Source organism: Lissotriton vulgaris, chromosome 1_1, assembly GCF_964263255.1.
Source record: "Lissotriton vulgaris chromosome 1_1, aLisVul1.2, whole genome shotgun sequence".
NCBI classification, from domain to species: domain Eukaryota; kingdom Metazoa; phylum Chordata; class Amphibia; order Caudata; family Salamandridae; genus Lissotriton; species Lissotriton vulgaris.
The window spans coordinates 689,593,718-689,607,857 of NC_141685.1; the positions used below are offsets into that span (position 1 = coordinate 689,593,718).

The 14,140-nt window shown below is 45.2% G+C and overlaps 1 protein-coding gene across 1 annotated transcript in view; it reads left to right on the plus strand.

Moving 5' to 3' along the window:
• Positions 1-14,140, plus strand: part of DPYD (dihydropyrimidine dehydrogenase) — a 3,292,815-nt gene that overhangs the window by 1,202,424 nt on the left and 2,076,251 nt on the right. The window lies entirely within an intron of this gene.

The following is a 14,140-nucleotide window of genomic DNA, read 5'->3' on the forward strand; positions in this document are numbered from 1 at the left end:
ATACTGGAGGAGTCGGGGAAACCCCTCCCAGATATTCTCACGCTGGGCCGCACAAAGGAGCTGTCCAAGGCCCGGGCAGCCCACATGGAAGCAGCTCTACAGGCCAACATGAAAGTGGAACCGGTTAATAGACTACAAGTCCGCCCACAGCCCAAATGGGCGAAGCGAACAACAACTCCGCAGGGCGGAGCTTCGGCGCAGTCATGCGGTTACTGTGGAGGCCCGAGACACCCGGCGCCAGAATGCCCAGCACGGGGCAAAATATGCTCCGGTTGCGGAAAAATGAATCATTTTGAAAAAGTGTGCCGGTCCAAAAAGTTCAGCAAGCCACGCCAGACAATACATACGGTGGCTGAGCCCGAAGGCGCGGAAGGAGGACCCAGCAACAGTGATATGGACGACGACGAAGAGGAGCGATCCGTACACAAGGTGCACATGATCGGCACGGCCACCAGACGCACCAGGACACTACCACAGTGCGCTATACAAGTGGCTGATCAGGACATCATGGCAACCGTGGACACGGGCGCCTCGATAAATCTCATGAGTGCATCCCTCTACGGAGACATGGCTACTCCCCCCAGCCTCCGCTCCGATCACCGTTTTTGCCTACGGTCAGGACGTTCCCCTCCGCATTCGGGGAAAGTTTAAAGCAGCGGTCCGGCACGGAGACAAGATCACGCGAGCCAACATCTTCGTGTCGGAAGAAGGTCAAGGCATGCTCCTGAGTTGTCGGACGGCAGAGGACTTGGGGGTGGTCTCCTTTGCGTTTGGGCTGCATGAGGAATCGGTGCAACAACTGATTGCAGATTTTTCTGACCTGTTTGAAGGGATTGGCTGTTTCAAGGGTCGGGAAATACACCTGCATGTGGACCCCACTGTTCAACCGGTGGCCCTGCGACACCGTCGTGTTGCGTTCCATTTGAGACCACTGGTCGAGGAAGAACTACAGAAGCTGGAAGCAGCGGGGATCATTGAGAAGGTGTCCGGCCCCAACCCCTGGGTATCACCCATCGTGGTCACAAGGAAACCAAAACAGCCTGGGGCGGTCCGGATTTGCGTGGACATGCACCTACCCAATGCGGCCATCAAAAGGGAACGACATATCACCCCCACGATCGACGACCTGATCGGAGAGATGGCCGGGGCCAGGTGGTTCTCCAAGTTGGATCTCCGGGCGGGGTACCATCAACTCGTACTGGACAAAGAGTCCCGGAACATTACGACGTTCTCCACCCACATCGGACTGCGCAGGTACACCAGGTTGAGTTTTGGGATATCCAGCGCTGCCGAGGTGTTCCAGAATGTTATCCAAGAACTAATTACTGGCATACCGGGGGTAATCAATGTCAGTGATGACATCATGGTGCATGCAAGAACCATCCCCGAACACAACCAACGCTTGGCGCAGGTGTTCCGCAGGCTCCGCAGCGCTGGACTCACTCTGCACCGAGACAAATGCGAATTTCTTCAGACCAAACTAGGGTTCTTCGGATACGTGTTCTCAGCCGATGGCTTCAACCCTGATCCCGACAAGGTCAAGGACATCAAGGACGCACCTCCGCCTACCACTGTCACGGAGGTCCGAAGCTTTCTCAGGATGGTAAATTACTGTGGTCGCTTCATAAGAGACTTAGCCAACCTGACCCTCCCTCTGCGTGAATTAACCAAAGACTCCACACCATGGAACTGGGGACCTGAGCAAGAAAGGGCATTTCAAGACATTAAGAGTGCGCTGTCCAGCAACACCACATTGGCATTTTTTGACCCAAGACATTCCACTCTCATTGCAGTAGATGCCGGACCGGCGGGATTGGGGGCCGTTCTGATGCAGAGAGCCCGAGATGAGATAGACTGGGCCCCTGTTGCTTTTGCCAGCCGGTCCCTCACGGACACAGAACAAAGGTATTCCCAAATCGAGAAGGAGGCCATTGCAATACATTGGGGATGCCGGCACTTCCATTTGTACGTATATGGCAAGCCTTTCACAGTAGTGACGGACCACAAGCCGGTGCTGGCTCTGTTTTCAGGCACCTCCTCCAAGCCACCCCCGAGGATTGAAAAGTGGATATTGCAACTGCAAGAATATAACTGCGCCATTGAGTACCAGCCAGGGGCAAGGAATCCTGCGGACTACCTGTCACGACACCCCAGGCCGGCTACCCCGGAGGAGATGGATGAAGCAGAAGAGACGGAGGCCTATGTTCAATGGGTTGTGGCCAGATCATGCCCGCGCCCCATATCCTTGGAAGAGGTTGTGAGCGTCACGGCTCAGGATGCCTGCATACAGCGTGCCAAGGATCTACTCCGAACGGCCAACTGGCAGAAAGCCAAGGAGAGCTGGAAAGTACTCACAACAGAGGCCCAGAAAATCATGGACAGTCTGTACCACGTGAGGGCTGAACTGAATGAAGACGCGGCGGGGTGCCTTCTGCGAGGGCATCGCCTGGTAATCCCGACGGCTTTGACAGGACGAGTAGTTCAACTGGCACACGTGGGGCACCAGGGGATGGTCAAGACAAAGGCCCGACTGCGGACAAAGGTGTGGTTCCCGCTCATGGACGACATGGTGGAGAATGTGGTGCGAACGTGCACGGCCTGCCAAGCCACGGGCGACAGGCCCCGTGAGGCCCCCATCATTGTGGAACCCAGGCCCCGAGGTCCCTGGGAAAGAGTCAGCATGGATTTTGGCAGCCTTCCGGATGGAAGACACACGCTGGTAATGATAGACGACCACTCTAAATATCCTGAGGTCGAAATTGTCACCAGCACCAGTGCAGACTGCGTGATCCCCAAGATAGAAAAAATCATTGCCACCCATGGAGCCATGAGGGAACTCAGAACGGACAATGGACCGCCATTCCAGGGTCAAGACTTTGCGGAATACCTCTCGTCTCTAGGGACGCGTCACAGGCGCATCACACCGAGGTGGCCTCAAGCCAACGGGGAGGCCGAGAGGTTCATGAGGACTTTGAACAAGGTCATCCGCATTGCGCATGACAAGGGACAGTCAGTGGAAATGGCCATCTTCACGTTCCTCCGAAGTTACCGACAGACCCCGCACTCCACAACTGGGGTAGCTCCCGCACATCTCCTCCTAGGAAGGGTAATAACTGACTCCATTCCCCATCACCCCCAGTGGGCACCTGAAATGATAGATGAACACACAGTGGAGAGGAAAAGAAGTTCTGCATGTGACAAGATCAGTAAGAAACGCCGGGATGTGGCCCCCCACTTCAAAAGAGGTGACCTGGTGCTTATCAGAAATCGTGCAATTGGTGGCAAATTCAAACTCAATTACGAGAAACGACCATGGCGAGTCAGTGGGGTGAAAGGCACCCGCATCACAGCCACTCGAGGACGAGACAGGGTGACTCGAAATGTGTCTCATTTCAAATTGTATCACCCTTCAAGCAGCGAGCCAAGGCGCCAGCAAGGCGGCGGACAAACCAAAACTGCAACTACGTTGCCGGCTGGTGAATCAACATCTCGGCACGAGGTCAGGCCACGTGACGAGCATCAGGTTTCTAGCGAAGAAGTGGGCGGTGACACGGAGGCCCTGGATGAGGCCCCAGATCCGGAGGGGGCCGACAGCGAGGCGCCAAGACACGAAGTGGAGGTTGGAACGGAACTGATGACTCATCGGGGGTCCCAACGCCAGCTACGTGACAATCCCACCCCCTCCGGCTGGCTGAGAGATTACTTTACGTAAGACTGTTCCCATTTACATATATGCACGTGATGTTTGAACTGAATGCACTGGCATTTGAAAGACGCTGAGGGCCTCGGTCCTGATATTCCTAAGAAAAAAAGTTATGATTGAAGTATGTTTTAATGTTTGCAGTTGTTTTGGTTTTTTCCTTGTTTTAGGAGGAATGTTGTGTTCCTGAAGGTCCGCCCCCGAGGTCCCGAGGGACGGACATGTTGGTCATGTGACCGCCCTATAATAAAAAGAGGTCGAGCACGTGCGAGGGCGTTCAGAGAGAGACGCGCCGACCGAGCAAGCAAACTTATTCCCAGTGTCCGGCTGAGTTTATTCTAGGGCCACGTGTTAGGCCTAGTCAGGATTAGATGCCCCTGAGTGTAGGTCCCAAAGAGATCTCCCTAGGGCCATCCTACCCCCATTACCCGACACAACAGCGAGAACAAATCAATAATTAAGTTCCACTTTTAAGTGAACGTAAAGGAAAGCTCTAAATGCAAATATGCTCTTGCATACAAGAGCAGTCAGAAGTGATTCCTTTTTTTTTGCTTATCAAAAATGTAGTAACTATTTTGCGTTCGGCAAAAAACATTTCTGTGCTGAAAACGAATCTGCCATTGCCTTTCAAAATATCTAGCCATTTTGGGTAAAACCATGACTGAATCAATATCTGAGCAAGATGCAATTTCGCTTTAGTGCCACTTTGGAGCTCCAGCAAATGCGTGCCAGATCAGAGTTCCTTTATGATGGGAGTTGATGGCAAGGTTCATCGTTATAATAACGATAATAATGGTACCACTGACTTCCGTTATAGAGAACAAGTGATCTGCTGAGTGGCTAAGTGCTGCCTCTGACCTTCAGAGCATCTTCTCTGGATTATTCAAATCATGTAATCGAATGCTGCAGGAATGCCTTCAGCGGCTTCCGAAGCTGCTTGGGCACAGCCTCCTGTAAGTGGACAAACAAATAACAATTTGCCTTTTTTATTTTTGTATTTTTTAATCTGAATTTCAATTGAGTCCTGCTAGAAGAATGCAAGCACTGTTTTTGGAATTTCAACCAGTAAAAATGTATATTCCGGATGGAAAGTTTCGCGGTTCATGGCAGGGGTCACGGACGTGAGGTAAGCATCCTTAGAATCGCTAAGGATGAGATCTATGATGACATTTACAATAGTATAATGAGACTATAAATCATTATGAATATAACCACGCAGATACACAAGAAGAATAAAACAACAAAATCAGGCTGCCCTTTCGTTTTTAACTGTGGAAGTCTTTGACTGCTTTCCCCGTTTCCCTGACTATCTGTTAATTTAAAATAACTCATATGGTACCTATTTAACTTTCATTTCATGACCAATCCTTACCCGCCCGCATTTATTTAACTTTCCGCACGCACTCTCTCATAACAGATTCACGTTCACAACGTTTCACTTTCCATGTAAAGCACACCTGTTCACAATAATACCACGCTACCTTTTTAGAGACATCAGCGAATTTCATCATTCTTTGCGCTCACTTTGGCATTTATTCAAATCTATATTCATCACCCAGCCCTCTTTCGATCACTAGCATGTACACATCACTCGCATGCCTTTTTGCATGCCATTGCGAGTACTAGGCATTTCACAGTGACTTATGGGGACAGGCATCATTGTCAATTGCATTCGCAAACGGTGCGAATCACAGTTTACGGCTGTTTGCGAATGCAATTGACACAATTGGGATGCATCCTTTAGACCCCCTTGCACCCTTGAAATTGTATTTTAAATTTGCGATTCGCAAATTGCGAATCACAAATTGAAAATGACTTCCGATTCCTATGGGCCTCAAGGCCCATAGGAATCAATGGGAAGGGATTCATTAATTGCGATTCGCAAATTGTGAATCACAATTAAGGAAATTTAAGAAATCGCAAAAAAATTGCGATATCTTGGTGCATAGCCGTTTGCGATTTCTTAATTGCGATTCCTTAATTTTCGCAATTAAGAAATCGCAAAGGGCAACAATGATGCATGTGGCCATTAAAGACTAATAGGCATTCTTCCCTTTATCAGACCTTGTGCTTTTTGTTTACAGAATCTTTCCCTGACGAAGGGCAGACGACATGCCCGAAATGCATTGGGAATGAATAGTTATTCATGCATTTATTAACCTTTGAACCACCGTCCATGTGATGGTTTGAAACAGACTTTGAAGATAACCAGTTATTAAAAGCCTTCATGAGACTGAACTTTGTGCTTATAATCTTTGGTTCAAAACTTTATTAAACCACTTGGTTTGTTTACGCTGTGCGCCGGGGGACAACTGCTAACAGGAGTTGCACCAAATATTCTCCATAATGCTTCAAGGCACAGAAAGCGAAGCCCCAGCAGCACGTGACACTGGAATAGTGTTTCTTTGCAACACAGCGGTGCGTGTCTCCTATATGTTCAATCCTTACATATAGCAGTAAAATTCCTTTCTCACCTCAACTGTTCGGGCATTCGTCATTGAGTTTCCCTACTGCAATTTGATTGATTTAAAAGTGATAGCTTAACACCAAGTGCACATAATGGCAGGCTACCTACTTTCAATGTACGTTGAATTTGAATTAAAAACACTTCAATAAAATGAATACTGGTGTATAGAATTTAAAATATATTTTAGGCAATGATAAGGCTGTGCATGGCCGGCAGTGTCAAGGACTGGAGAGCAGAGGCAAAATAAAGTCTTAAGTCCATGGGGTGGCAGAGGTTGATACAGACAAAAATAGTGGATCAAAGGATTGATTTATAATGTATAGGCTTGGGGAGGGATTTAAGGAGCTGAGAGGAAATACGGAAATGACACAAAGATGGATAGTGATGAGGCAAACTTTTGTTTGGCAATGCAATTTTTAGCTCTAGTTTGACAGGGCAGTTGTCTGTATGTTCTATTGCTACAAATTCTTTAAACTATGCCCAGAAGAGGATTTTTCTCTTACCTGATGCTATTGACTATTTGGTGTATCCTTCCACCGCCTGTAGAGTGCATGCATTGTAGTGCACAAGGATGTATTTTAACATCTCAGAGTTACTCGGAGTTACTACACATATCCTTAATCTCATTAACGCACTGTGTACAGAAAGCAATTGTTCTTTTATTTTTAAACTGAAGCAGGCTTTTCAAATCTTTTACTTAGGACTAATAATGAAAGCCAGACCTAATGGCTTTCCCAATTCTTTTTAGGAAATGAATGTGCTCCTGAATTCTAGACACCAATATTGTTCTGACCTCTCAAACTATGCTCCTCGGGATACAGGGATACAGGAGGCAGGAAGGGCTAGAGGGGGTGATTCCTTAATATAAATAAATAAATATGTGGCCAGGGCTGTTTTCGTATGTGCATCGCTTCAGCGATCCACAGCCTCACACGTTTCAGCAATGGCAGGGGGCAGTTTTTGTCTATCCTGAATGTAGAAATCGAATTGTATGAGCATAAAAGAAATAGGTTCAGGCAGAAGAATATGGGGGCCCCTGCGGATTGGGGTTATGCTCTCTGGCTGGCCCCGGATCCTTGGGTAAGATGACCTGCTTTTGAGCCTAAATGCAGGCATAGGTTTTGCTCTGTATGGATCTTTCTGCTTACACATGTACGAGTACAGCACTTTATGATCAGATTAATTTTGATATTGGTTATATCATACGGGCAGGCTGCTCGAATCCTTTGCAGAGGTATATATTAGACTCTATCGGGGATTGTACTGTTAGTTTTTTTTACATATTTTATTCATGTATGTAGTCTCAAAAGTCCATGCTTTGATAAAAGAGTTCTAATTGCCCCTACAGTTTTTTAATACAGTATAAATTTCGCTCAGATGCTTTTTGTAGTTCTATTTTTGTTTAGTCATTCTTTTTTGTGCTGTTTGATAATTGATTACTTACTGATTATGATTCGATTCCTGCTGAATGTGTACCCTCTATCTCCGTTTTCTTATTGTATTGATAAAGTAAATGTTGAAAAGCTTCATTAAAAAATATTGGAAAAAAATGAAAGGGGTATTCAATTTAAAAAACAAGAGACTTACAAAGTCAAGGGAAAACAACTCAGGTTGGAGATGGTTCAAATAAAATGTGGTAATAGAATGGATAATTAAAGGAATGCGGAGGCAAATCGGACAAGGAAAAAATTAAAGATTTAAGGGATACTCTACCTGTCACACATTTTACTTCAGCTTGTTCAAAGGTTTTAAACTATTGATGTTGACTTCTGCATGGTGTGACTTGCTTGATGTAAGGTTGACCATTAGATCGATATGTAAAGGATCGTGAGTGGACCAGCTGGACAATTTGGTGCAGATTTGAATGAATTGAACCCTGGGTGTTAGTATGCGGGTGAAAATTTGGTTGAATGCCTATGACTGATTGCATGGACTTAAATATGTCCTTGACCCTAAATTTTGCAGTGGACTGAGCATTGTAAAATTATCTAGATGGCATGATGGCACTGTCAGTAGTGATCATATATGGCACATCTCAGGTCTCGTGGACGCATGCCAGCAACTCTAATGTATGATTTGGGATGTTTTATGTAACATGCTTTCGTTCATACTGGTTTAGTCACCCCTCATAGCCAACTACACAGCGTATCTTTATGAGAGATGCCCTCTGTAATGTACTTTGTGTGTTGTCTTTTGTTGACAAGTCTGACGTGATAGCCAGCTGTAAGGTATGTAGTTATGTCTGTCTCTGCACGCACTTTGTTGGCAGGCTGTAGAATGTGATGAAAATGCATGGATTGTTGGCACCCCTACCACCACTCCCCGATGACGGTGGGTGAATCAGCTATGGTGCCTGACACCCCCGGATAGGACCCGTTTCCTTGAAGTGTCCTACTGTGCCGCAGGTGGGGTGGTGGGTAGTGGGAGGGGCACGTATGACGGCTTCTACTAAGTTCTCATGGGGGGCTTGGGTGGAGCGAGAAGGCTTCCACTTGCAGGGCTGGTACTGCCCCAACTGCAGAACTCAAGTTAGTCTAGTGATCAGGTGCATTGGACTCACCTGTAGTATCCTGAAGGTGCTGTCAGGGAAATCGTGGTCAAACCCAGTGTGGTGGACCAGTCTGCAGACATTGCTGAGGTCATAGACGGGACAGATAGGGGACTGGGGAGAAGGGTCCTGCACAAGCTGTGATGTTATGAGTGAGATGTCACAAACAGGGTAGGTAGAACTGATGTAAGTTTTGGCCTTCCTTCTGCTTTTCCTTCAGCGGTGTAGCTAAGTGGGGGCGGTCCGCCCCCGGGTGGTACTATTTTGGGGACAGGGGATGTCCAGCCATGGACTGTGTCATGTATGTGCATGTAACTTGCATGATCAAGGTAACTATTAGCGGCTATACTACGTGTCTCTCAGACCTCTTTCAGGCACTCACCGTCCTTTCTCCCCAGCACCCCCCCAGGGGGGCGTCAATCTGAATGATAGCCCCAGTTCCACAAGCTCTAGCTATGCCTGATTTTTAAGAAAGTCTTAATGTGTAGATGATGCCTGTTGTGGCTTATCTGTAAACACAGTCTGTAATGAAGTGCCTACATACCTGAAAATCTAATATGAAGTTTTAATGTACCTTTTTTTCTTAAAGCAGACTTGTTTAAAAAAAATTTTTTTTACTACTAGTGTGGTGTGGATAGAGTCCCTCTATATACAATTTGTAAAAAACGGAGGTTATTTCTGTTACTGTACGGTTGAAAGAATGTGGCCCTGTGTTTACAGGTTTTTATTTTACCCATTCACATTGTACATTATTTTTATAATGTTGTGAGATTGTACAAAGTTGCCCTCTGTCACTTTTACCATTCCAGTCAAAAAAGACGTAATTTATAAAGTTTCAGTCCGCAGCATGAGAGAGAAAATCTCACTAAGAAACATATTTTCAAAAAGCTCAGAAAATGTTTTCTTTAGTAACAATCACTGAGGTCATTATTCTTGCTAAACCACCATTGTTTACATTTGGAGCTGATGTTTGCCCACTGCCATTCTCAAAACCCAACAATTAGTACAGGTGGCACTGAATGCCAAGCAAGCACTATGCTAGCTTAACACACCCATTTATTGTGGGTTATTAAAGGATTTTGCACCCTAAGAAAGCAGCATATCAGAGAAGGTAGTCCGTGCAATTTATACTTCTACAAACAACAAGTGTCCATGGGTCTGCAAAATCAACTATGCGTCCCGTTCCATAACATAAATTGCTCAAAAACAAATCATGAAAAGTAGCATGCTCCAGTGTGTCCTTAAGGCATAGCAAGATATCACCAGGGTATTAAAAGTACCCGTCATTTACCGTTCGAAACCGCCCTTGTCATCATATGGTTCTTCTCACACCAAGGAGAGTATGCTTGCAGCCATTAGTTATTGGGGTGGTTGCCGCTAAACCATTGAGAATAGAGTTGCATTCAGGGGTATCGAGCAAAAGAGTGGTTAGATAACTGAATTGCAGTGCGTGAATAGGTGAAAGTGAAAAAATAGTGATGTGTTTAAAATTGGGGAGAAGAGAGACAAATAAGAACTTTAATAATGTCTCTCAAACTTCCAACCTTTAAAAACAGTGCAGAATAGTAGCAGGTTCAACAAATAACTGCCTTCCAAAATCATGGGTCAATATGTTTCAGCAAAAGTGGATACTAGTTGTCCACTGCTTTCATCAGGACCACATTATCGCTACTTCAAGAAAGTGAGAAAAATTAAAAGTTATACAAAGTGGTAACCATGTCACCTGGTAGTCCTAGTTTTTAGCTATAAAGGTTTCTGAGGTCACACTAGACCCGGGTAAATCCAAAGTTCAGGCTCACCACAACAGGGAGCAGGCCGGTTCCGGACCTACGTATGGCCCGCTGCGCAAGTACCTTGGATGGAGCAAAGCAGCAACGCTGAATGCACCATGCATCAAATCTTTCCACACAGTTGGGTCACTGCATCACCATTGAGCTTCTCTGAGATGCAGGAAATGCCTTGTTGTTAGGCCGTGCAAGCTGTGGAACTACTATTGCTGACCAGCCTCTGAGTCGGCGTCGATTGGGCGATGCTTCTGTTCTGATCAGTGCTAATGTGACAATGTGTTAGTTTTGTAGCACAAAAGCTGCAGAACCCACTTCGGAGGCCCAAAACTTGGAGAGGATACCTTAGTAAAGGATAGGACTCAGAGATGGCAGAGTCCAACAGCACCAACAGAATTGCTGGAAGTCTTATGTTTCCCTGACACTTCAGAAAACAGGAGGCAATTCAGCATCCCCTTGAAAATCACTTGCAGAGAAGACAGAGACCAGTTCTGCTTCAGCAGAGTCATCAGGGAGCACCCGGGCAACAAGCAGTCCTTCCAGAAAGGCAGTCAAGTTGAGTATTTCAAGTATGTCAAGTTGTGTATTTTAAGCAGCACAACAGTCCTTCTGACAGAGGTTCAGTTCAAGATCCAAAAGTGTCTTCCTTTGTGGGGTCAGAGCCCCAGTACTTATACCCATATGTGCCTTTGAAAGAGTTTTGACTACAAAGAAACTCCTTGAAATGCACGGATCTCCTTTCATCCCAGCCCTGTCTATTAGGCTATCTGTGGGGGGCCTGAGCATAATCATTTTGTAGGACAGAGGACACTGCCAATTCAGATGTAAGTGTTAGCTCCCACTCAGTCTTTCTGCCCAGGAAGGCTATCAGAATGAAAATCAATGTAGATGAGTTCACTGTCATATCCACCCTTCCTGTGTTTGTGTCACTCAGCCCAGTGGTGTATTGGAGATAGACTGCTGACACACAAAGCAAAGTTAAGAGAAAATAAATGTCCACTTTCCAATAGTTGCATTTCTAAAATAGCAATGTCAAATCCAACTTTACCAATAAAGAGGAGTTAGATTTACCATCCACAACATATGAAACATTATTTAGCTACTCCTTTCTATTCAGGAATTACAGCTTAAAAGTGTTTTACGGAATTTCCAATGCTAGCATATTAGAAAATTAGGCCTCACAGTAGTGAAAAATGCATGTAGCTGTTTGCCACTACCAGGTCATGTAAAACGTAATAGTGCATGTCCTACCTTTTACTTACACTGCACTCTGCCCTTAGGCTACCTATGACAGAGTTGGGGTGACCTATGTGTAATAAAAGGGGAGTTGGAGGCTTGGAAACTCAAGTTTCAAGTTTATTTTATCTGCATAATTCGCTAAAACCATTGCAATACAAAAATATTTCATTACTGAACAATTTTTATATATTACAACTCCTTAGTTCTAAAAGCATTAAAATTCTGTTAAAAAGACTGTACTATAATTATTCAAATGTTACAAGTCCAGTTTATAGGCGCGTTATGACCAGAATTGAATGTCACGTTTGTTTGACCATGATAGTTCCTTGGTGTATTAATTGGTTTAAACATGAAAAAATTTATTTAAAGAGTTAGATTTTTCGATGCTTGGCAACTGGTTTAAATGCCAGGAGCCATGTTGAAGTGGCAGCAAACCTCACATACAGGCTTTGTAATGGGAGGCCTTAGACTGCCTTGATGTGCTAATTGTGCGGTTGACACACTCAATGCAGCAAGCATACTAGTAGCATTTAGATTACAGGCCCTGGTTATATGGTATACCAATTTACAAGGGACTTATAATTTAGCTAAATATACCAATCAGGTATAAAACAATGTCATCATGTTTAGAGGAGAGAGCATATGCACTAAAGGACTGGCCAGCAGTGGTACAGTGCTCAGAGTCCTAAAGCCAACACAAAGAGGTTCAGAGAAAGAAGGCAAAAGGATTGGGGTAACCCTTCAAAAAGTGCCATTTCCAAAAATATGTTTTTCAGATAGGGAACTCTAATAAGGGACTCCAGGTTTCTCTGTTTGATATACTGATCCTACATTTGAAAAAATAGCAAGGATACGGACTGATTTTTGTGAATGTTTGAATTCCGACCAGAACTCCTGACCCTGCTGCAAGAGATTCTTGTGAGTTTAAAGCATCCACTTTAGGTAACAGAAATGTGGCATAGCTGCCCGTATGAAGTCATTGTCTCGAGCTAGGGATTACCCTGGATAGAATCTCTGGGCATTTTGGTTGTATTTTGGCACATAATCCATATACCATTCCTCGCCCACTTCCTTCCCCTCCTAAGTGTTGTTTCAAGCTCAACCTTTAAAATATGGTACTTCATTGAAAGATAGAAATAAATGGAACAAAACTAAGACTGTGAAGATAATAGTGTTACAACTCTCTAGATGTGATAAGAGATCTTTATACAAGTGTGAGAAATTGGGTTGTTGGCTGAGGTGGCAAAACCCTACTGAAGCAACAGCCACAATGTGTGCTAGGGTAAACCACACAAAGTCACTAAATTGACCTAGGCTTAACCCCGTGGTAGCTTGGTATAAAGGTAGTCAGACTTGACTTAGAGGCAATGTTTAATCTATTTATGTGAACTTAAACAGTGAAAGCACAAGAAAAATCCCATACCCATTTATAAATGTAAAGTAAAATGTAATACAATATTTGACACCATAGCAAACCACATCCAATCAGTAGAACCAGACGTATGACTTTTTAAAGTGAAAAATAGCACCTAAAAGATTACAGTGCCAATCGCAGACATCTACTCGCACAAGACCAAGGGAAAGTTGAAAGTTATGGCTGACTGTAATGGAGAAACGTTTGGTTAGGTGTGCTGAAGATTTCGATGTTCAGACTTTATCTCTTTTTTGGAAGTCAAAAATCTCTAGCGGAACATAGCTGCAGGCTGTAGCTGATGAGGGCTTCATGAGGTTGAATACTCTTCTGGACATGAGCAGCTGCACAGGATTTACTACAGTGGAGAAGAAAGTAGTGGGAGCTTCCTGGAACTCAGCTAACAGGCAAAGTTAGCAGGTGGGTCTCAGTTTCTTCTCTGTTCTCAGTGCCCTTTTTGGCAGAATCGTCCTAATTCACACATGTGGGATTTGGTCTATATGGCACCTTTAGTGCCACTTCCAGGGGTCCGGTACTGAAGGGGCACCCCTTGGTGGATCGCGACTCACTCAGCCTGGGTCCAGGTGTGTGTTCAATATGGCTGGAGCCTTTTTTATACCTAAGACTCCTATTAGGATACCAGCCCTTGGAGTCCCTCTGGAAATCATGGGATCAAACAGAGAAGCAGATCTCAGGCTGCAGGGAAGTCATCGGAAGGCCCAAGGCAGGCTTCAGACAGCAGGGCGGTCCTCTTGGAGCAGCAGGGGAGTCTTCTGAAATACACAGCAGGCCACAGTCCTCGGAGAGTCGTGAGCAGGTCCAGAAGGGAATTGAAGAGAGGGTCCGAGGGTTTTAATTTTATACTTGGTGCCAGTATTGAAGAGGAAGAAAATTTTAGATGTTTTCCCCCACAGAAGTGTCTGGAATTTCCTGCCTCCCTGCCCTGGTCACAGGATGTTTGGAGTCACACAAGCTATTGTGAAGTTCTTTA